The 24,880-nt window shown below is 40.0% G+C and overlaps 1 long non-coding RNA gene across 4 annotated transcripts in view; it reads right to left on the bottom strand.

Annotated features, from left to right (window-relative positions):
* Positions 1-503: 503 nt before the first annotated feature.
* The window catches only part of LOC143444062 (uncharacterized), an 85,760-nt gene continuing 61,383 nt past the window's right edge, over positions 504-24,880 (bottom strand). For 2 of the 4 annotated variants that reach the window (XR_013113592.1, XR_013113590.1), the window contains 2 exons: positions 3,670-3,906; positions 504-2,181 (listed from right to left, as the gene is read on the bottom strand). This is a non-coding gene — a long non-coding RNA (uncharacterized LOC143444062). Of the gene's footprint in view, positions 2,182-3,669; positions 3,907-5,202; positions 5,325-24,880 lie in introns of those variants that run through there. The other 2 variants (XR_013113591.1, XR_013113593.1) reach the window with 2 other exon arrangements.

Below are 24,880 nucleotides of genomic sequence, written 5' to 3'. Positions count from 1 at the left end.
GGTATGTACACCGCTCTAGGAGTTTGTAAAAAATACCACTGCTAGATTTTAATCTTCAGACCTCTATAAGCTATTTAAACTTTCTAATGAAAGGGAATAAAGGGAAATACAGTGAAAACTCCAGAAAACTGTCAAATTTCAAGTTTTAATTCAATTTTTTCTAATTTATTAAGCCCAACATAATTGTCTTTGTAAAGTAAATAAAAACCTTACTCATGGATATCTGTCATCAGTCATGCTACAGATGTCAAGGCTACCTCCCTGTTGATTTGCCATCTGCTAGAAAGGGGAATAGAAAAAATAGTTTCTAAAAGTTTCCTTTTAGATCAGTAAAAGATTTTCTACACTATTGTTTAATATTTCTATTTTATCACTCTAAATTATATAGATTCATTATTTTTCTTTTTTGTCTTTTTTTAATTTTTTTTATATTTTATTTACATTTCAGATGCCATCCCCTTTCCCCATTTCCCCTCCCTAGAAAACCCCTATACTATGCCCCCTTTTCCTTTTTGCTTTTATACAATTTTTTAAATGTTAATCAAAGGCTTTATAAGTTTGGTAATGCTCAATCAGAAGTGTAACCCAATACCCAACCTAGATATATAAACTATCTTTGACTGGTGGAGACATGTGAATATCTGCCTCCATGCCCCCCTTCTCTCTCTTTTTCTCTCATATCACCTAGCTTCTCCTTTCCTTCATCTTCTCCTCTCCTTACTCCATCTCTTCCTCTCGGTACTCCTTCCCCCTTCGCTCCTCCTAAATATCACCCTTCCTGTTAAAATAAAACTTTTTTCTCACAATACAATTAGAGCATACTTATTCTTAATTATACCAGTGAGGTACAAGATAGTCCTAATACCCAGTCCATCATTTTGTTGACTAACCGGAACCTCTGTCATCTCTCCTAACTAAAACACTTAGTTTTGAACCTGGCTTTTTTCTTGGCTTTAGAATCTTTTCTCTCAAAGTAGATAGCCAGGATTGGCTATGAGACTATAGGTCTTTAGATTCGTTATTTTTCTGCTGCTATGATAAACTATCATGACCAGAATCAACCTATAGAAACAGTTATTTTGGGCTTATGGTCCCAGACAGATAAGAGTCCATCATGGTGAGAAACATGGTGGCTAGTGGAGCAGGAACCTGAGAGATGGATGACAACTTCAACATGAAGCAGAGAGAATGAACCAGGAGTAAATGAGGCTATGAACTCTCAAAGCCTTCTCCAGTAAACCCACACCACTTTCCCAAACAGAATTACAAACTGGAAGCTAGGTGTTCAAATGCTTAAGCCTATGGAGAAACTCACACCACCCCAAAATAGCTGACCCATCCACAAGGTATGTGTCTTGCCACTAGTGGCTGAATTGAGATTTCTGGCCAGAACATTTCTAACGTATCTTGCTTCTGGCCGGAAAAGCACACAAGCTAGGACATGAATCAGTCTCTGGTGGAAACAGTTGTGCATTCTTGGCCAAGATAGGAACCAGAACTGGTTGTTTTCAAAGTCTCTGCTTGCCTGGTTTGCTTCCATCTCCGCACTCACCATTATTATCTTCTTTTCTCTGGCAGAAAAAGAGATGTTCTTCTGAGTAAAAAAGATCCATTCAATGAGGGGATTTCCCCACCCACATGTTCACTTTTTTGTTCCTAAAACCTCTTCACATCTCTAAGGCCCCCTCCTCAAGGTGGAGATTTGAGCTAGAAAATGCTTGGTGATTTTCCCCAGGCCACACTTTATGTAATATTTTTTCTCACAGTTTTCTATGCTGCTTGATATGATAACCTCAGACTACACATAAAATTATAACCCATGCGGTAGATATTGATGGATATTGGTGGTCAAAGGTACGTCCAAAAAGATTCCAGGTAATTGTGTCCCCAAGCAAGGAGCTGAGCAAACACATTCATAGAAGGAACAGAGTTTATAAGGAAAGATATACTTCCAAAGAACAAAGCAGGCCAGAGCAGAGAGTTGAGTACCTCAAATGACCCCACTTTGAAGTGTTGAGATTTTTATGTTACATCAGATAAGCACTGAGGTTCATTTGCATAGTGGTGACTTGGGGGCTCTTTTGCACAGTGCAGTCTTTCTAAAACATAGAAGCATCATCTCTCATCGGCATCTTAAATCTTCCTTTAGGGAGTATAGGTTTTAGTTATACATTGAAGTTCCTAGAAAAGAAAAAGTTGTACTCATGTTAACCATTTTACTCTACTGATTAAAACTTTAATGACTGTAGAGAGCTGGAAGGGAACAAATTAGTTTGTGCTACATTTTAGTAGCTTTTTGTGTGTAACTCATCTCAGTGTGTGACCTAATACCTTCCTGACTCTAAAGTACTTTATTTTAAATGTAGAAACACACTGCTGACTTCCACCAGCCCAAAGACTAAGAGCATCTGAAACTTCTTGCAAACACCTGCCTGTTATACAGTAACCCCCTCATCTGATATTTCCAACAATATATTTGTTTTCAAGTCCATAATGACATTAAGACATGATAAAAGTCATTTTTAAATGAATTTTCTAAAAAGCAATGGGCTTTTAAAAACATGAAAGTGGGATTGCTTCAAGAATCTCTCCATTTAATTTGACATTGGCTGTTGGTTTGCTGTATATTGCTTTTATTAAGTTTGGGTGTGGGCCTTGAATTCCTTATCTCTCCAATACTTTTAACATGACTGGGTGTTGTATTTTGTCAAATGTTTTTTTCAGTATAGGATAAGGAATTTGTTGGAGGGCAAAATGTGAGGGGGATAATGACTGTAAAAAAATTAAGATTAAAGATTAAAGATACAAAAAACAAAAATCATAAAAGTAGTTTATTTTCATTGAGCACATTCTAATCACAGTTTCCCTCCTTATTTACATCCAAGATCTTCCTTACATCCCCCCCACCTGTCTAACTCCAAGTCTCCTTTTTCTAGAAAACAGAAGGGTCAATTCTAAAATAGACAAACAAACCAGAACAAAACAAGGCAAACTGACAAATAGGAAGGTAGAAAGGGAGGGGGCACAAGAAACATACGCAAGGACAAACATATCCACATACCCATATAAACACAAAATGGAAAACCATGGAAGACAGCCAAAAGACAAGTAAGGTGAAAATGCCTAAAGCATTATGGAACAAAACATTGCTAACAATACCACTGAGTTTTTGTGTTAGCCATCTGCTGCTGGGTGAGGCCTCCCTTGAGTGTTATTTGTATACTCAGAGAGACTCCACTGGAAAACACTTGTGTTCCTTTGTGAGCTGTTGTCTGTTGGAGAAAGCTTTTGGGTTAGGGATGCAGGCACATGACCACTTCCCTCTTAGCCCTGAAACCCCACTAATGGGTTTTTAACAAATGGTGACATGTTCTGCTTCAACGTTAGTGAGTAGAGACTGCATTGCTCTTTCAATTATCCTTTTTGATTAATATTTGTTTTGTATTTTTTGGAGATTTCATGTATTCAAGAAATACATTTTAATAATATCTACCCAATTCTCCCCAAGACTGCCCCCAACATGTTCCCAAATACCTTAAGCCTACTCTCTTTCTTCTCTGTTGAGTCCAGTTGATGTTTTTCTTATATGCACATGAGTGTAAAGACATCTAATAGAGGATGGACAATCTACCAGTGGCTACATTCCCAATGAGAAATGATTCTGCTTACCCCAGCTGGCATCAACAACCAATGCTTCCTTAACAGTAGAACTTTGTAGGCTTCTGTCCTGTCCATATTTGAATGCTAATCGTCTTGATCTTATACTGGTCTTGTATAGAAAACCACAGTTGCTATGAATTTGTGACTGTAATGGCCATGTCCTGTCCAGACAACATTTCACAGTTCTCCTTGTCATTCTCCAGCTCCTGGATTCTTCCATCCCATTGTTCACAATGTGTACTGAGCCTTGGGTTGGGAGGAGAAGGGATATAAAATTTCCAGTTATGACTAAACATCTAAAAGTCATTTATCCTCAGCATTTTTTATCAGTTGGAATATCTACATTAACTGCTTCTCACTGCAAAATGAAGCTTCTCTGACCAACATTAAGAACAGCACTACTCTAGAGAAATAAACATAAATATTTAGAAGGCAATTTTCACAGCATGAATATGTAAAACACCGAACATGCAAAACCACAGTAATAGAGCCTGTGACCTGAGTTATGGCCTTTTGCCCATGTTTACAGGCAAGAACTTCTTTCTATAAATTCGAGTCTAAAATTCAATTTAAAAAGCAGTTGGTTAATCCTATAACAGTCATGCCGCTATTACACTATTACACTTCACTGCAGGTAGGTTAGTACTGTTAGGAATAGGTACCCTTCTTTCTATACAGAACTTCCTGATAGCTTCTGAGAGCCAGCAGCTGTCTCAAAAAAAAAAAAAAAAATCCAAGAAAAACCTTTATAGAGTAAAATCCTCTGGATGAATGAAACAGAAGGATGCCCCAGTAACCTATAGGAATCCTTAACTAGTTTGGTAACTGTAGTAGCAGATTTCTGCTGACCGGATTGTGACTTTTGGTAGGCTCAGGGTTCTTCCTCTTTCCTACCAGGTTTGATCCACTCATACCCAATTTTGCTATTTTTCACTTATTTTTATGCCTTCGAGATCCACTGGAGTCAGACTGGTTGGAGAAGGATGTTCCTCATGCTTGAGGCTTTCTGTTTTATAGGTAGCCTCTAAGACTCAAACTATTGCTTCAGCACAGGGTAAACATTCCAGTCTCAGCACTCAAGACTCAACGCTTCATCTACAGAAGAAGCAGTGTGAACAGTTAATCAGGAAGCCATCTCCCTATTCCCTTTTAGTAAAATTTTGAGCATCACACACACAAGATAGGCAACTAAATATTTTTGTACATTTTTATTAATGCTATTATTTTATAAACTAAACTTTAAGTTATTAAATATGTGCCAAAAGTGTAAACTGGAGAAAGAATAGCCTCTTTAAAAAATGTTACTGGGAAACTAGATATCCAGTTTTAGCAGCATTGAAGATATTCTAAAGAGAGACTTGTATTCCTCCCTTTGGCTCTCAGAATATTTAAGTAGCAGTCCTGTTGTTTTGTGACTTATCCTGGGGATAGGTAAAGAAATATCCAGTTATCCTAGAAAGGGCATCCATCAATTAGAGACCAATGAAATGACTTCATTTCTATCCACCATTGTAAGTCAGGGAGTTTACTTGAGTTACTTACAGGAACGTGGGTGACTTGCCAAAAGTCCAACACAGATGTTGGCACATGAAAGCTGTATCCTTGGAGCTCTCTGCAAGATTTACAGGCATCTGGGCTGATGGGAGAATCTCCTCTAGACCAGTTGTTACTGCTTTTATTACCTGGGGGAGGAGCCTTAAGAATCTTCAAAGTTTCAGCTTTCTGAATATAATAATCTACTTCTTGAGTTTGGTGAGCCTCTCCCACTCTTTCCAGGAAGGAATGCTTCTATTTATAGGAAATTACTAAACAGTACAACAATACCCAGTATTCTGCCAAAAGTAGGCAAATGCTAGGTAGGGGAAATTTTCACCTATTTCTTTTAACAACTATTTAGACTACCTTGAAAAAGAGACTGAAGCCAGATAATGAAAGATAGCTGATGGTTGTGACCAGAACTGCTTAGCTTTACAGATACCTAGCCTTCTATTTATCCCCAAATATCATCTCATAATCTGGAAAATTGAACTAGGGACTCGCTGTACATCTTTGTTTTGTTTCCTGATTAATGAATCTCCTTTCTTTTCTCTTCACCCTTGTCAGTTTAATTGGCCTATTGAGAACAGATGCCCAAAGCAGGTTTGTTAGAGCTGTCCAGAGCTCAGGTTCTGACCCTAACCACTCAAGACAGCATATGTAAAAGAATAAAACTAGATGACTGGATGTCTCCTACCCCAAAGTCAATTCAAAATAGATCACAAGACCTGAAACTTTGAAACAGCTAGTGGAAACTATAAAGAAAATAATTAAAAGATAATAAATAGTCTGAGCAATTATTTCCCCATTAGGACTCTATGCCTACCAGAAACAAAAGCAAGATTTAACAAATAAGATTTACATCTAATTAAAAATTAGAAGACAGCTTACAGAATGGGAAAATATCTTTTCCAACTATTCATCTGACAGATTAATAACTAGAATAGATGAGGGATTCAAAATATGTGATAACAAAAGCCAAGTAGTTAAATTAAAGACGGGCAGATAATCTGAATAGATGCTTCCTAAGATAAGAAAAACAAATGACAAATGAATATGTGGAAAATATTCACTGTTTTACTCCATCTGGAAAATGCAGATCACAACTCTAATGAGATTCCATCTCATCCCAGCATGAATGTGTGCTAACAAAAGAATAAAAAAAAATAACATTGGCAAAGATGTGAAGCAAAAAGGAACGCTCGTATACTGTTGGGGGGAAAGTAATTAGTATAGTCACTATGGAGAAGAATTCTTTACAACCTAAAAATTGAAACACCATGAGATCCAGATGCCAATTTCCTGGAGATAAATTTATCTATCTATATTTATGTATCTTTCATCTGTCTATGTAAGCTGTCTATCTGATTTCTTTATTATCTATTAGTATCTATGTATTTATCTGCATATGTATGTATGTGTGTGTGTATGTATGTATCCATCTGACCTATCTCTATTACCTATGCATTTATCTTTCTTTATTTATCTACTTATATATCTACTCATTTGTCTCTCTTTATCTACCTGTCTATGTATTTATCTAATGCTCAAGATTACTTCAGCACTATTCACAAGACCAGGATATGGAATTAACCTAGGTGTCCATCAATGGATGAATGTATAAAGAAAATAAGCCATGAATACATATTGAAGTATCACCCATTCTTAAAAAATTAGTAAAACTGTGTTATTTGCAGGATGCTGTCTAGAGCTGGAGGATGTCATCCTAAGCAATATAAGTAAAGAAAGACACAGAAAATCAAGTATTATAAGATTTTTTTTTCTCATGGTTAAGCTGATATTTTTAAGAACTGAAAGCATAAACATGAGTCTCAGGACTAGATAGTGAGCTAAGATTAAGGGGGTGATAAAAGAGGCTGAGATGCAATAGAATAAGCATGGGTAGACAACATCAGTGTATGACGTATGCAGGTATGAGGATGGAGCAGTGAATCCCATTTGTTTCACAACTAACATGTGTAAATAGTTATAGTTTTAAAATGCAAGCTTAACTTAGTAGGAAAATTACCAAAAATGAAGAAAAGTAAATGTTTGGATGGGATAATAACAACAAAAATAAGAGTGGGAATCAAAATAAAGAAGTTAATGTTACCTACTCAGCATTTACTGTACTTGCAAGGATAGCCTGAAAATGAATCCTGCCAATGTTGTGGCAGAATGAGAGAATATGCATCCATAAGGAAATCATAACTCCTTACAGCCTAAACAAGTCCACTGAGAAAATTTGCAAATTAAATATGGTTTCTGCATCGAGGAAGAAGTGAAAAAATAGAACTATCTGGAAATTTTTATGTATTTATAAGTAATACAGAGTAATAGTTATATTTATTTATGAGCTGCAATATGATAACAGCCAAAACAGGTAATGAGTACCCTGGTATCCATAAATATTTATCATTTCTTTGTTTGGGTACCATCCAATTCATCTCTTTCAGTTCCTTTTTTATTATTATTATTTGTGTGGTTAGGTTTGGTTGGGCTTGTATGAGACAAGATATTAGTAGGTCGTTTGTTGTACATGGTATTGTGTTAAATAAGAGCATTTCAAACAAGTATATACTACATATTATTCTTACGCTTTAATGTGGCCAGCTAGTTAGCATCAAGCGTATTCTCCTCCACTCTCCGCACCTGTGTTCTCCCCAACTTTTCTTCCCAGTAGTCTCCTATGTTCAATGAAAAAGTTTCATTTCTAGTTTTTAATCATACAAACATGCATGATTTTATATATGTATATATATACACATATATATGTATATATTAATATATATGTATATATAAACGCACACATTTAGTCAGTCTTTCTGAAACATTTTAATTTAATATCCATCTTCTACAAATGATATAAGTTCATACTTAATATTAGAAAAACATCAGTTTTGTACACATATCACATTTTCACATTTTTTTTAGTTTATTGCTCTCTTTCTGAACATCTCAGTTGGTTCTATACCTTAGCTCCGGTGACTAGTACTACAGTACATGTAGATGTGCAAGTATCTCCATGATGAGTTGGCTTGGCGACATTTAAGTAAACAGTCAGGAATGGTACATCTATGCCATGGGATAGTTCTAGTTTTAGTTTTTTTGAAGAAACTTCATACTGATTTCTATAGTGTCTAGACTACCAGCATTGTAAAAAGATTCTTTTCTGTTCATACCCTCAGAAGTATTTGTTTTTATGTATTTTCTTAATGACTGAGTTGAGATGGAATCTCAATGTAGCTTTAATTTTGCTGATGGCTGGTGGGGGTTGAACAATTTTCACATGTTTAATGGCCATTGGTATTTCTTCCTTTGGAAACTCTGTTCGTTTCTTTAGCACATTCATTGGTCTGTTGTATCTGATAGAATGGATGTGTCCTCTATTTGTTTCTTACACATTTTCCTTGTTTTGTTCATTTTATGCTAGTCTTCTTTCCTTGGGCTTAGGCTTCCCTCTCCATTAAAGAGAGAAAAAGCAGACACCATTAGCAAAAATAATGACTTGACAACAAACTTGTTACTGTAATAAAGTTCTCTGGGTTCAGTAAATTTGAAAACCAGAGTGAATATAGATAACATAAATATAAAGATTTTTTTAAAGCCATGCTCATTAATAATTAAGAAGTAATAAAGGAAGTAGTTGGAAAATGGAAATGGAGGAGTAAACTTGGGATTAGAAGAAAGTGTATGAACTGGAGGCTTGACAAGTAATAGAGAAAAGCTTTTTAGAAATCCAATTAAAATACAAAAGTTAAAATTAAGAAAATTTAAAATATGAATTGAAGGAGAATAAACTATATCATCAACCAGTGTTTCCTTAGTTGGGGTAAATGTGTTTTCTCCTCGGAAATTTTTGGTAGCTGACTACAAAAAAGTAGAAGATGGTTAATAGACTTTATATAATCAAAACAAGCCACACCAAAACACCTCTCCTATTGGTTTAGGTCCTGCAGAAGAACAGGATGGCCAGAGTAGTTTCTAGGTTCTCAGCATGGGTTGCCCATGACAGTCTCATCCTCCTCTTCCTTCAGCCTACTACTCTCTTGGAAAGAACAGAGGAAAAGAAGCAGACATGGAATCGGTGACATTGGGGTAGGCATTAAAGAAAGGTCATCAAGATTAACATGGAAGAAGTCAGTTCACACAGGAAGACTAGAAAGAGACCCTTCCCTGCCACCCCTAACAGAGCATACTTCGTGAAACGCAAAAGCGGGGTCCACAGAAAATTGTCCATCTCACTAGCATATGATTTTGGTATCCTTCCTTGTGTGGTTAGCCCACATCTATTCTCAAGAGTGTCTCTGCTTTGCTTAAAAAGCTGTCTCTGTTTCTATTTCAAGCCTCACTTAAAAGGAAGACTTTTCGACATCGTCCTACCAGTGACTTTTGGGGTTTTCAACTAACTTGTACCATGTTTATCTCCTACATGCTAATTAAAATTGTCTTCAGGCTTTCTTCTGAGTCTGTCTCTAATGTCTTATATTAATTAGACAAAGAACTCCACAAGGGAACCTCTGATTCCTAGAGAACTAGACCCCTCTAAGCCTGTGTTTCATAGACCTCAAATAGCTATGCCATCTAAAGGTCTAAAGGGTCTCTTGTTTTCTGTCTCCCTCACTCCCCTTCCTCTTTGTCTCTCATTTTGCTGCTTGAGCCCCCTTCCTCTATTTTGTCTGTGACTACAAACTCAGGTTAGGGTGGGGCCGGAGGATTCTCTAGTCTTTTTCTGGTCTCCACCTTACTCTTTGGTCATAATCAAGTGTTTTCTTTCTGTCTAGTAGGACATGAGAAAACGCCGCTTGTTTCTAGCCTGCTGTCTTTATTGAGAAGGAGCACACACTAGAGTTTGCAGAATCACAGCCAAATAGTCCGCCACAGGATAGGGCTTTTCTCCTTAAACACGTTTCCTATGCATTTATCCCCTTTATAAAATCCTTCAGGAACACCCACAGTGCGAACAATCTTTGGCTTAACAGTATCTCATATGTCTCAAATGACTTCATGATCTTTCTTTATGTGACTGGATTGTTTCAAAGCATCTTCTTTTAGAAGATCTTTCATCTGCCTGATCTAGGTCTATTATTGAGGCTGTCAGATATGCTCTGAAGTTGTTGTTTTCATAACATTCCTTTCTGTCTTCCTTTTTCTTTTTGTTCTTTCGATCTTTGCTTGTTTAACAGGGCCTCATATAGTCCAGTCTGGTCTTGTACTTGCTACATATCCAAAGAGAATATGGAGTTCTGGATGCTCTTGCTTCCAGCTCCTAAATGACAGGATTAAAGAAGTGTGTCACCGCAGCAAACTGCTCCTTTGAGATTTTCATCTCCTGTATCTATTTGCATCTTTTAAATGACTTAATACTTCTGACTGTTTTAGATTATGAATTATTGTAGTAATTTTGTTAGAAAATGTTTTATATTTTATCAAGTTTCCTTAAAATTCTTATTTTTATTTTTTATCTACTTTATCAGTTTTGTTTTAGTTCTTAGGTGTAGGTGTGTCTATAGCAAATTAGTGTGTTCCTTTAGAATACTATTTTGCTGTTCAGGGCTTCTCATATTCCAATGCAGACATTTTCACATCTTGTAGATAAGTTTTGTTTGTTTGTTTTAACCAATTTTATAGGGTTGCTTTCATAGTGAAACACTTTGTCTTGAAAATATGCCCTTGGGGGCTGGAGAGATGGCTCAGTGGTTAAGAGCACTGACTGCACTTCCAGAGGTCCTGAGTTCAAATCCCAGCAACCACATGGTGGCTCACAACCATCTGTAATGAGATCTGATGCCCTCTTCTGATGTGTCTGAAGACAGCTACAGTGTACTCATATATAATAAATAAATAACTCTTTAAAAAAAATATGCCCTTGGGCATTGCTGAGTTGGGGTCCATTAGTGCTGGTTTCAGCTGGGTATGGTAATAGCCTGTATAGGTTCTTCATCAGCACTGGTAATGCCTGCAGCTGTCTTAGTGGTCTAGTCTGCAGACCATTGTGGGATTTGTCAGCCGAAATGTAGCAACTTGAGACGTGATGAATTTGCTGGCAGCTGTAGGATCGACATGTGTGGATACAGCTGTGAGATTCATATCTATTTCTGTGGGTTTCTTGGGGGGGCGGGGCGGGGATGGAGATGCTATGATTGGTCAACCTAAGCAAGCTGCAGCTGGCCTAGTAATGGAGGTAAGAAGACCTCAGCATCAAATTGGTCTGGGCCCTTCTGGGTGACCCACATGCATGTGGAAACCATGCTGGCATTGGGAGTGGTTCAATATTCAGTGCCTTAGGACATGCATGAATAGGTCTACACTCTGAGTGCAAAGTGAGATGATCATCAGTGTCTGTAAGCCTCACTGGTGCTTTTATGAGCCTCTGTTGGTCCTGTTGCTCAGGGTGGCCCTGCTAGAAGCTTCAAGGGCAAATTAACTGCTTCTCTGGAGCTTGAGGAATATGGATAGGGTTTCTTGCCTGCTTAGCAAGGGACTTAGTGGGTTCATAGGTCACAGGAAGGTAATCAAGGCAGAAGAATCACGGTTGTCCACATACTTTGAGGGACCATAGGTGTTGGGTTTCTAAAGGGCGTTGTGAAGCAGGAACCTGGGTTAGAGGCAGGACAGAGGGGTTAGTTTCTGTCTTCAGGTACTTCAGGCACTGTTGCTTCCTTGGTAAAACTGCTCAACTTGTCTGTTACCTGTGAGGGTTCAGCAAATATTTTGTGGACCCATCAATTAGTGGGACCTGCTTAGACTTCCTGTTTGTCCTTTACCCACTGTACTTAGTAACTCTTGCTTCACTTGACAGGGGAGATCAGATGGTAGATACTGTATGGTAATCTTTTCACTCTTTATGGACCCATACTGAATCTCCATGCTCTGTTGTGTGTTCACCACAGCTTCACTGTACCATGGCGCCCTCTTCCTCAAACAATCCACAGTGAGACAGAAGTGGGATTTGTTGTTGCTGTTTTTGCTGCTGTGAGAGTTTTGTTTCTTCATTATTTTTATCTCTAAAATTAGCTCACAAACTATTTTCTTTCTTTTTTGGGGGGAGGGGAGGTTCGAGACAGGGTTTCTCTGTATAGCCTTGGCTGTCCTAGAACTCACTCGGTAGACCAGGCTGGCCTCGAACTCAGAAATCTACCTGTCTCTGCCTCCCAAGTGCTGGGATTAAAGGCATGCGCCACCACTGCCCAGCCACAAACTATTTTCAAGCGAAGTCTGTTTTAGTAGATTCTCCTCCCAACTTATGTCTACACTCTAGTCTCCGGATCCCTGATCTCCCCTGGTCATCTCCCCTCCAGGCCCTTTTCTCTTTCATGTAACATGTGTCCTCTCACCCTCGCACTGCTGTATCCCAGCTGCCACCTTTATACTCTCCATCAAATATCTTGTATAAATTCCAAGCCGTGATTATAGTCTCTTAGTTCCACAGTTCAAATTAGGCTTCCTGCCTCTTGACATTAACTACCAAATACTAAATATATTATTTTGGAGTTTTGAATAAATGATACATCTTGTATAGTTTTATCTGACAATGCACAAAAACTTGCTAATATTAAAAGAGAAACCTTGTTGGTGGTCGGGTTCTTCTATTAGTCAAGAGTAGAGTACTTGTCAGTCATTTGTTTATCTTAGCTCAATGCCTGGCATGGTGACCAAAGCTGTTTTATGCCTAGAACACATAAAAATCAAATCAGATCCAGGCAGCACAGCCTGGGGAGGAGGAAGACAGATATAGAGACCTTCCTTCTGCAGTGTCATGTTGAGGAAGATGCCCACAGACCTGCCCTCTACCCCTATGGAACAGGTGGGCCATAGACACACAGAGCACCGCCTACCACCATGCAGCACAGTGAAGGAGGAGAAAGACAGAGACTAGCCCTCCAGAGCATAGCACAGGCAGGCTGAACACACCCACTTGCTACCATACCATCCACTGCAAACTGAGGATGCTACCCAGGGGCCTGCCAGTGAGGCTAGCCTGCAGTAGGAGCCATTACAGCGTGCAAGTATGCACAGATGGGAGAGAAAGAGAAGAGGAGCAGCTTGAGCATCATGAAGAGAGATGGCACTGGAGACTCAAGGATGCAAAGGAGCAGGCTATTGTGAGTGACCAACCTGGGGCCATGGTGAGGTCCCAGGTTGAGCTGATGTTGAAGGCTATGTCTGGGTCTGTGGCTGCACAGCTGCAGGGGTTGAAGTTTATGGCTCATATTACCACTAGAGAACATGGGGCATCCCTGGTCAGAGCAGCTTCTGGGGACCACATGAATCGCCAGAGGCTGTGCAGAACTGTTCTTGCCCCTTGCTGTCTGTAGTGCTCTGAAAAGCTGTTCCCACTCTCACCTGCAGCAGTATTCTGGAGAGTAGACCCAGGCAGCACAGCAGAAATGACCCTGGTGGTAGGGACAAAGGTGAGCCAACCCCAATAGGGGGGTCTCTGCCATTCCTTTGCCGGGAGGTAGCCTGGGTATGGGGGTGATGCCTCTCTCTCACTCTTTGCCACTGCAGCAGTTGGGAGAGCAGACCCTAAGGTCATGACAGTGGGTGACCTGGTCTTGCCTCTCACCAGCTGCAGCAATATGGAGAGCTGGCCATGCACTTCACCTGAACAGCACAGTAAAGCTGGCTCTGGTGGCAGGCGCATGGGGGACTTGGCCCCAAGAGTGTGATCAAAAAAGATCTAGCATCACCACTCTGCTATGCTGTGGGAGAAGCCCTCCACCCTACTACCCCTCCCCACCTGAGGCAGTTGGAAGAGCTGACCCTGTGGTCATGAGAGCAAGGGTGAGCTGGCCCTGCCCCTCACCAGTTGCTGCACTCAAGAGATTGGAACCCCCTGTACCTCACCTGGATAACAGAGTAGAGCTGGCCCCAGTGGGGAAAGCACAGGTGAGTCAACCCTGAAGGTGTATGTGCAAGTGGGAGATGTGGCCCAGTCCTTTACAGGTTGTAGCACTTTGGAAATTGGGCCTCTTGCCTTGACTGGGCAGCACAGTGGCTCTGGGGGCATGGGTGTAGGTGAGCCAGGCCCCAGGGCATGCGAGCAAGACAGCTGACTCTGCCTCATGCTGGTGATAGTATTGGATGGCCTAGCTGATGCAGTGCTGGAGAACGTATCCTAGGGCTGTGGATAACGAAGAGCCAGCGCTCCGATTCAGCTGCCACCTGGGGCTCTGAAATGGCCAGCCCCCAAATCTTTATCATCTGCAAACAGTTGGGACATATGGAAGGGTCATTCTGTCTCACACATGACAAATATGCAGGATCTCCATGACACCGGGCAACAACAAGATGACAAGAAAGAGTCCTAAAGAGGATCCAATATTGATGGGGACACAGAAGCTAGACCTCAAGCCAGACCAATGACTCATTGCAATAAATATTTACAGGTGAAGATGTGTGGACAGAGGGATATAGGTATACTACGGGACACATTGTACCATACTACAACTTTCATTCTAGGCTGTGTGTGTGGGGGGGAGAAGGGTGCAAGAGAGAAAGGTAACTATGAGGGGATGAGGAGATGATCAGTACTGGGATATGTGATGTGAAACAGTGAATCAATAAAAAGCTTTTTAAAAAGCATGCTATTCTTACATCTCATTATTATTATTGTCTTGACTTTGTTATTTGTAACTTTACTAATGATGACCACCTAGATTTCATTTTGTCTAATTCTGCCTAGAAGTTCCAATAAACTCCAATGACAATAAACTCCAATGACGTCTGAAGAGGACACTGAGAATGTGGGAGGCAGTCCTCGGGCTTAGTGAATAAGCAGCTGCTCAAACGTTTGTGTAGCCCACACGCCATGAGCATTCACAGGAGACAGAAATTTTATCAATTCTGCCTCACACCTGACAATATTCTGTGATGGAGAACAGAAGAAAATATGGCAAAGACATGGAAGAAATCCTCAGAACAGTCTTCTAAAAGGCCAGTCTGTCAAATATCAGCATAAAGGAGAGGGCACATGCAAGGAGAAAATCAAGCAGCTGAATAATCAAAAAACTGAGTTGTATAATAGGAAATCAGACTGCTTCATCTCAATTGCTGCCATTTACCATTTGTCTGTTGTTCTAGTTAGGGTTACTATTGCTATGATGAAATACCATGACCAAAAGCAAGTTATGGGGTCGGTACGTGGCTTATAGTTCCACACAATGGTGTATCACTGAAGGAAGTCAGGAACACAAGCAGGGTGCAAACTTGGGGCAGAAGTTTATGCAGAGGCCTTGGCAGAGTGCTGCCTACTGCCTTGCTCCTCATGAGTCACTCAGCCTGCTTTTCTTATAAAACCTAAGATCTCCCCCTATCAATCACCAATTAATAAAATGACGTACAGGCTTGCCTGCAGCTGAGGCATTTTCTTCCTTTAGGCTCCTCCTCTCTGATGAACTTAGCTTGAGTCAAGTGGACAGAAAACTATCCAGCACATCCATGAGCAAGGAGGTGTTAGTCTGCTCCAGTAAAAACACCTCATCTGCTACACCAGCTAAAATCAGAGTTACTACCTGATTGAGTTATTGATAGTCAACTGTCATTATCAACAATCTACATGTCTTCTGTGCTGTCTAGATGGGGAGAGTTAAGGGGACATGTGGTGAGAACCACCACCCCTACATCTTTCAATTCCTTCATAGTGGTACTAATTTCTATAACCCCTCAAAGGATGTAATACTGTTTTTGATTCACTATTTTCCTTGGCACAGACAACTCCAAAGGCTTCCATTTAGCCTTTCTAAACATAATAGCCCTAATTCTCCAGTTGGGAAACCAATGGAAGAATTCTGCCAACATCTAAGTATATTTATCCCAATTATATATTCTGGGATTGGGCAAATAACCACAGAATGAATTGAGGACAAACTGGCCCTACTGTGTGTAGGACATGGGTCAAACCTCCATTAATCACCTGACCCCAAAAGGCTCCTATTCAACTGGAGGACCACTGTGTTTCTTGGAATCTCCTGGGAAAAGGGTTAATCCCAGTACCAGCATCCAATAGAGCCTGGAAAGTCTGATTGTTTTCATTGCCCTGGTGTACAGTTAGTCTTGTAGAAGGCTGAATTTCCCTCTGGGAAAGGACTGGAGAAAGGCTAATGGCAAACTTTTTAAAGTAGTTTATCAAGATCCTTCCTTAGGGGAACCTGGCCACCCTTTTTCTCAAGGGCTTCTGGGTCAGCAAACCAAGGCTCAAGGCTCAAGGTTAGAAATTAATTCACGGACCCAGGCTACAACACAAAACCCCATCTAAAATAAATAAATAAGCAAAATTTGCTGAACTGAAAAACCAGTAACTATTTTAGAAGTCTCTTCTGAGGCTCACTTCCACATTTCATAATAAGAGCCTTCAGAAATGTTACTTCTGAAATTATGCCAGACCTAGAAAGGCAATAAATCTCTATTATGTAATTAATGACATCTCATATCAAGGAAGAGATATCCAATATATACGAAGAACTCAAGAAATTAGACTCTCCCTTCCTGTCTGGGCCTGGGCACAGAGCAGATCCAGGGTGGCAGCTCTGCACCCAATATCACAAAACCCAGAGAAAGCTATTCTCCCAGGAGCTCTAACCCAGGCAGTATCTTAGGTAAGGAGACAGCAACACCCACCCCAAACAGTGAGTCACTGGGACCCACTGGGACCCACTGGGACCCACTGGGACCCACTGGGACCCACTGGGACCCAGAAACTCACTCCTGGCCTAGAGCACTGGATCCATCCAGTCTGGGCCTGAGCAGCAGATCTTGGGCCTCAGCTCTAACCCCAGTAGCAACACCCACCCCACACAGTTCTGGCACAACCAAGATAATAGGAAAGATAGGCTCTAGTCAGAGACAGGGAAGGTAGCACTAAGGAGATCCAGATGGCAACCACAAGAACATAAGCATCAGCAACCCAGGGTACTTGACATCATCAAAACCTAGTTCTTCCACACTAGAAAGTCCTGAATTTTCCATATCACCAGGAAAGCAAGAGTAAGATCTAAAATCACTTCAAATGATGATGATAGAGGACTTTAAGAAAGTCATAAACAACACTCTCAAAGAAATTGAGGAGAACACAGGAAACAGTTTGAAGCCCTTGAAGAAGAAGCACAAAAATCCCTTAAAGAATTACAAGAGAACACAACCAAATAGGTGAAGAAATAGAATAAAACCATCCAGAACATAAAAACGGAAGTAGAAACAATAAAGAAATCACAAAGGAAGACTATCCTGGAGATAGAAAAGCTAGGAAAGAAATCAGGAGTCATAGATGCAAGTATCATCAACAGAATACAAGAGATAGAAGAGAGAATCTCAGGTGCAGAAGATACCATAGAAAATATTGACACAACTGTCAAAGAAAATGCAAAATGCAAAAAGTTCTTAACACAAAACAGCCAGGAAATCCAGGACACACTGAGAAGATCAAGCCTAAGGATAACAGTTATAGATGAGAGTGAAGATTCCCAACTTAAAGGGCCAATAAATATCTTCAACAAAATTATAGAAGAAAACTTCCCTAACCTAAAGAATGAGGTGCCCATAAACATACAAGAAGCCTACAGAACGCCAAATAGACTAGACCAGAAAAGAAATACCTCCCATCACATAATAATCAAAACACCAAATGCACAAAACAAAGAAAGAATATTAAATGCAGCAAGGGAAAAAGGCCAAGTAACCTATAAAGGCAGACCTATCAGAATTACACCAGACTTCTCACCAGATACTATAAAAGCTAGAAGATGCTGGACAGATGTCATACAGACCCTAAGAGAACACAAATGCCATCCCAGGCTACTATACCCAGCAAAACTCTCAGTTACCATAGGTGGATAAACCAAGATATTTTATGACAAAACCAAATTTATACAGTATCTTTCCACAAACCCAGCACTACAAAGGATAATAGCAGGAAAGCTCCAATACAAAGAGGGAAATTATACCCTAGAAAGAGCAAGAAAGTAACCCTCTTCCAACAAACCCAAAAGAAGATAGCCACATAAATATAACTTGGTGAAGATTTGTATAGATAAGCCCAGACAATATTTTACTTTCTATCCTAACACCTATGATAAATTATTTGTTCCCTTATTATTGACCTTTGAAAAATTGTTTTATAACCTCCTGATATGTGTTCTGAGTAAAAGTCTAGTTATTTGTCTAAGAACAATTAACTGATGTTATCTGAGAGACTGACAAAATTCTTATTACAGTTTTTGACTATCAGAAAAAGGCCTAGTAATAGTCTTGTTATAAAAGAGCTTAATAATCATGGATATAATTTTAAAATTTTTTATAAGATCATCATTAAGATTTAAAAAGTTATCCATTATATAACATCACCACAAGATAGTTTTTATAGATCTATGTTTATTAATAATAGCCTGAGACAACAATTTGACATCTTTAGAGAGTATATTGGTCAAATTACAAAATTTGTTTTTAGTGTCCTCAATTTTTTTCATAATAGTGTTAATACTTGAGGATTTATACCTAATAAATTATAATAAGTAGATGTTATTAATTTTTATTTAAAAAAATTAAAATATGTATATGTGATTTGACAGCTTTTTAGGCTTTCTAGTTACAATTACTTTAACAAGAGAAGCAATTAAAAGTATAATTAGTTATTGCCTATAGTATCTTTTATGCTTGGTGTTCCATATCAGATTAAGATAAATAAAATGACTGTTACAGTCAGATATTTGAGATATTTAGTTAACAATTTATTATTACCCATATTGCTGGAATTTCTTATAATCCTCAAAGACAATATATTATAAAACAGATATTATAAAACTTTAAAATAATATCTTAATAACTCTCTGAGTATGGGGGAGAGCAGCTACTGGTGCTTCTGCCCTGGTTTTACAAGAACTCTGAAAAATTGGCTTTTAAAACAAAAGAAGGGGAACTATACCCCCAGAAAAAGTCTCCCAGAAATACTCTCCATCATGCCTTGTTCATTTTTAATTTTCTAAATCTAAAAGCTCATGACAAAACTGCTGCTGATTGCCTTTGGCATCGCTGAGACCAATAAAAACTATGCCACAGTTATGTGGAAGGACCCTCTTACCTTTAAATGGAATGGCCCGGACCCAGTTCTCATATGGGGCCGAGGATTAATATGCCTGTTTGATGCCAAAGAAAGCACAGCTATATGGCTACCAAAAAGATTAATGAAATAAATAGATAACCCTCACAAAGCCAGGCCCAATTATAAAAAAGATGAATAACAACTGACATCCAGGAAAGAGAAATCTTCCTGAGATTTCCCTTCCTTTTTCTTTCCAGGTAAAAATGAATCACCTGTGGTGTTTGCTGTTGGAAGTTCCAATCCTGATGCTGGCCTTCAGACTTATACTACTTAGACCTTCGAAGGGCCATTGACAAGGACATCAAATAGCTAGAGATTAACATCCCTCGTTTTACTGTCTGAAGTGATCTCCAAAAATTACAAAGGACTTTATTGGACTTGATTTACTCTGTTACAATAGAAAAGACTGTGTTCAGCTCTAGACTGTGTACAGCCCCTAAGGAAGAATGTTGTCTCTACATAGACAAGACAGGGATGGTTAAAGAGAACATGAAAAAGGTCAGAGAAGGCCTTTAGAAAAGAGAGAGTAAGAGAGAGAAAGATGAGAGCTGGTACCGAATTGGTTTTCAACCCCTTCATGACTGTCAACCCTACTTCCTTCCACTTTGGGACCAATAATTGGGTTACTTTTCCTTATTTCTTTTGGTCCCTGGGCCTTAAATAGGCTGACTAACTTTGTGAAACAACAGATAGATAATTTTGACAGTAAAACCTATTCAGATCATAAATTAGCTATGAAGGCCCACCAGACTCAAGATGAGGTTGTTACTCTATCCAGGGTGTTCCCAAAACCCATCTCCACCCAACCTAAAAGAGGGGACTTCCACCCATAGACCAAAAGAGAGGGGCCACCCAAAACCCCCTCTGACTGGTGATTTAATTATTGCTTAGGCTTCAAGGCTAAGCACTGCAAGGGAATATAAATAAGAATTAAAAATATTCTTCTGGGTTCCCTGAGGGACAAACCTGACTGCATAGCGGTTGATGTCAAAAATATCCCCTCTCCAGGAAAAAAGACATTGGGACAGGTATGGTCCTCATGCCTCACTGAACAATGACAGGAGGACCAGAGCAATTACAAGGTCCCCTTAAATTACTGGAGGTCAGGTCTCTATTCCTGCCTTTGCAAGATTGGAATCGCCAGGGTCCTTCTATACTTGGAGAAGGGAAGAGATGTCAGAGGCAGCCTTGCTTATACACTGAAGGCCTATAATCAGCCATAGGCCTAAGTCAGCCTGCTAACACAAAGCCTTGGTCTTCGTGGAAAAAACACTGAAACAGATAGCTATAAGATATTGTAAGCAGGCAGCTTTGATGGAAATTTACCAGCCTGGATAAGAACTAATAGCCATAGACCTTGTGGATAGGTAACCTTGGTGGATAGTACCAGCTCAGATAAGAAACAAGTGACTCATAGACAGAGTCATAGTGACATGTTCCCTGAATCTTTACCCAGCTGATACTCTGTTCTGGAAGATATCTGTACTTCCCCTGAACACCTATGTTCCTGTGTCATCCCCTTCCCCATGTCCTGCCTTTTTGTGTTTATAACCCCTGTGTGAAAAAGTAAAAATTACAGTTTGATTAAAAAAATAAAATAAAATATTAGAAAAAAGAAATTAGACTCCAGACAACCAAATAACTTTATTAAAAATGACGTACAGAGAATTCTTCTAAACAAAGAATTCTCAACTGAGGAAACTCGAATGGCCGAGAAGCACCTGAAGAAATGCTCAACATCCTTAGTCATCAGGGAAATGCAAATCAAAACAACTCTGAGATTCCACCTCACACCAGTCAGAATGGCCCAAGGTCAAAACTCAGGTGGTAACAGATGCTGTCGAGGATGTGGAGAAAGAGGAACACTCCTCCATTGTTGGTGGAAATGCAAGCTGGTGCAACCACTCTGGAAATCATTCTGGTGGTTCCTCAGAAAATTGGACATAGCATTACCTGAGGACCCAGCTATTCCACTCCTGGGCATATACCCAGAAGATTCTCCAACATATAACAAGGACATATGCTCCACTATGTTCGTAGCAGCCTTATTTATAATAGCCAGAAGCTGGAAAGAACCCAGATGTCCTTCAACATGGACATCTTTGAATGGATACAAAAATTGTGGTACATTTACACAATGGAATATTACTCAGCTATTAAAAACAATGAATTCGAGGAATTCTTAGGTAAATGGATGGAACTAGAAAATATCATCCTGAGTGAGGTAACCCAATCACAAAAGAACACACATGGTATTCACTCACTGATAATTGGATATTAGTCCAGAAGCTTGAAACACCCAAGATTCAACTCACAGACCACATGAAGCTTATGAAGAAGGAAGACCAAGTGTGGATGCCTCAGTCCTTCTTAGAAAGAATAACAAAATACTAAAGGGAGCAAATATGAAGACAAAGTGTGAGGCAGAAACTGAAGGAGGGTTTGTCTGGAGATCATTCCACCTCAATATCCATCCCATGTGCAGTCACCAAAGGTAGATGCTGATGTGGATGTCAGGAAGTGCATGCTGACAAGAGCCTGATAGAGCTATCTCCTTAGAGGTCTGCCAGAGTCTGACATATTCAGAGGCAGATGCTCACAGCTAACCATTGAACTGATCATAGGATTCCCAATGGAGGAGTGACAGATAAGACTGAAGGAGCTGAAAGGGTTTGTAGTCCCATGAGGAGAGAAACAATACCAACCAACCAGAGCTCCCAGGGTCTAAACCACCAGCCTGGGAGCACATAGGGAGGGACCCATGACTCCATCTGTATATGTAGGGGAGAATGGCCTTGTCAGGTATAGGTGGGAGAGGAGATCCTTGGTCCCATGAAGGCTGAGTGTGGGGAAATTTGAGGGTGGGGAGGTGGGAGTGGGGGGGTGAGTAGGGACACATCTTCATAGAAGCAGGAGGAGGGGGGATGGGATAGGGGTTTCCTGGGAGCAGGGGTAGGGGGGAAGAAATGGGGTAAGGGGATAACATCTGAAATGTAAATAAAATATCCAATAAAAAAAAAAGAGAAAGAAACTAGGGATCAGAGAGATGTTAGATTAACTTTCCATCTATCCCATAGCAAGGTGAGATTCTAATCCTGTTGGCCCACTTCTCAGTACAGCACCTAAAGTGTATGTAGCTGAATGCTTTGAAGCATCTGAACTTATGCTTTTCTTTTCCTGTGTAGAAAAACATCCTGACTTTTTGACTGAATAGTATGGAAAACCATGACTAATCTTGGGGCCAGAACAAAGAAATTCTTCATTATGGACTGTTGTGGATGGCCCTGGTATTGCTTGTATTTTGGTGTTAATTCCACTCTCCTGGGAGAGGGGCTGCAGACAGGGAGTGAATCACATACTCAGGTGACTTCTTGTGTGAACCATCCCCTAATGAATAAAGGAGACAATCACTGGAGGAGTAGGAAGGACTTCCCTGTTGGATAGGGGAAGAGAGAAAGAGGAGGAAGAGGAGAAAGAGAGGGCCGGTCAGGATAGCAGGATAGCGAGAGGGCAAGATGTAGCTACTAGTGTCTCCGAGCTTACGCTAAGATTCACCACCAGAGGATTTAGATTTAATATGGTTTACATGATTAGCATTCTAGTTGTTGCATCCAGAGATTGAGTTACCATTGTTTGTGAACTAAGTTTGAGTAGTGTTTTTCTTCACGGGGGGTTCCAGAGAGAAAGGTACTGTGGCAAAGCGTGGGTTTGCCTGATGTGCACCACAAAGGCTGTGGGGATTTTGAAGCATGGGGTTATCGTGGAAAATCAGCCAGTGAGAACTTAGCGAGCTGGGTGGAGAGATTTCGCGAGCTCCAGGCTTGAGAGTCTGCTGAGATGAGAATACCCCACTGGTGCCATGTGGCCCACCCATGCTGGGCATAGCACGGGAACTTGCCAATCTCTTTTTAATATTTCCTGTAACAATGGGCTTCCTCATAAGTGCTAGCTCTTTGCTCATTCATTATTCATTGGTTTCAAGAATTAAGTTTTTGAGATCTTGTTCTTCCAGAAAACCCAGGTTTGAGGCCAAGCACCCCTGTAGTTCCAGGGAATCATATACCCTCTTCTGGCTTCTGAGGGTACTGCATGAATGCATGCAAAACTCCAAAACACATAAAGTAATTTTTTAAAAGAAGAAATGTTAAAAATAGATTCCTTTCACGTTGGGTTAATGCTCATGGGGTTGAATTAGTAATTGCTAGAGTAGACTCTGATAAAGCACGGGCATCTTCATTTTGGTTTCTCAGCATGAAGTAAGGATATACTTAATTAAAGTTGCTGATCCCAACTTTGAGCACTGTGGGATACAAGCTTTTCTTAAAAATTACCCAGTTTCAGGTTATTTCCTTATAATAACAAAAACCAGAGTAGGACTGTTGGAGAGCCTTGCTATTAATGTTGCCATATCCGTTGTCTGGATGGCTTTCGGAGCTCAGTGCAAAATGGAGGACTCACTTTTTCAGTGGGGCTTCCCTTTCTCAGTGGGGCTTCCCTTTCTCTGCCTGACCCTGTCTGTAGAGTGTCCCTGAACACAGGTGGCTGGCCTTGTCTGAAAAATGACCTTGTATAGATAGCCCTCTGCAAGGGCTGCACAAGTCAGCACACAGGTCCCACTCTGGCTTCCTGCCCACATGATAATTACGTGCTGTATTGTGACCAATCAGCCCTCAGGACATGATACATTACCAAAGGGTCGTTGCAGAGCTCGACATTTTACAGTGAGTCAGCAATGTTGAAGTAGTCAAGCTTTGCTTGAAGATAAAGGAAACTGTGAGAATCTCCACCCAACTGCACAAAACTGAACACTATCCATTTCACTGCAACAAGGCTGGCATTATCCAGGAGTTAGAAATTCAGAAGCTCAAATTTTACTGGGGATTCAAATACACATCAGTCTACGTGGTCTATAGTTCACCAAGTACTCTAGATAACTGGATAACATACTCTAGATAACACAGCCAAATTCGAAAAACCCTAAAGAAGAATAAACGTAAGAAGAGTGTGTTCTAAGTGGCGGCTTTCTATCCTTGTGATGCACAATAGAGCTGTCTTTATGAATTCCTTTATTAGTAACACCCAAATTTATGAGGCAATTGAATTCAGCAAACTTATTGTTTGATTTCCTTGGGAATAAAGCATTCTATTTTTAAAGGAGGAGGAAAGTTCCTAATCAGATTTCCATTCTTTCCAAAGATTTTGCTATTGTTGTCATTACCATCCAAGGCTGTGAAGAAATGCATTTCAGGCTGGGCTATACAGAAACTTAGAGGACACTGTAGTTGTCATAAAGGGAGGGGTGGCTACTTCTTGATCTGACAATAGATCTTAGGGGTCACCCATGTGGAACTGGTTTTGCAAGAACGCAAGAGTTAAAAGGACATAAATGCTGCATCAAGTTTTTAGAAAAAATCTTGGGAAGGTAGGCAGTGTATAACAGAGTCAAATTCCCCATTGGGCCTTTGAACACCCTGTGCTGTCATTCTTAGCTCTCTGGTAGTTTCACATGCACACCTGCAGTACCATGTTATAACAATATCACTGTGGCCACTGGGTCCCAGCCCTTTAAACATTGACATGATTACC

This window comes from Arvicanthis niloticus, chromosome 12 (assembly GCF_011762505.2).
Source record: "Arvicanthis niloticus isolate mArvNil1 chromosome 12, mArvNil1.pat.X, whole genome shotgun sequence".
Lineage (NCBI taxonomy): Eukaryota > Metazoa > Chordata > Mammalia > Rodentia > Muridae > Arvicanthis > Arvicanthis niloticus.
The sequence above is the reverse complement of the archived record's forward strand: the minus strand, read 5'-3'. Positions and strand labels throughout refer to the sequence as shown.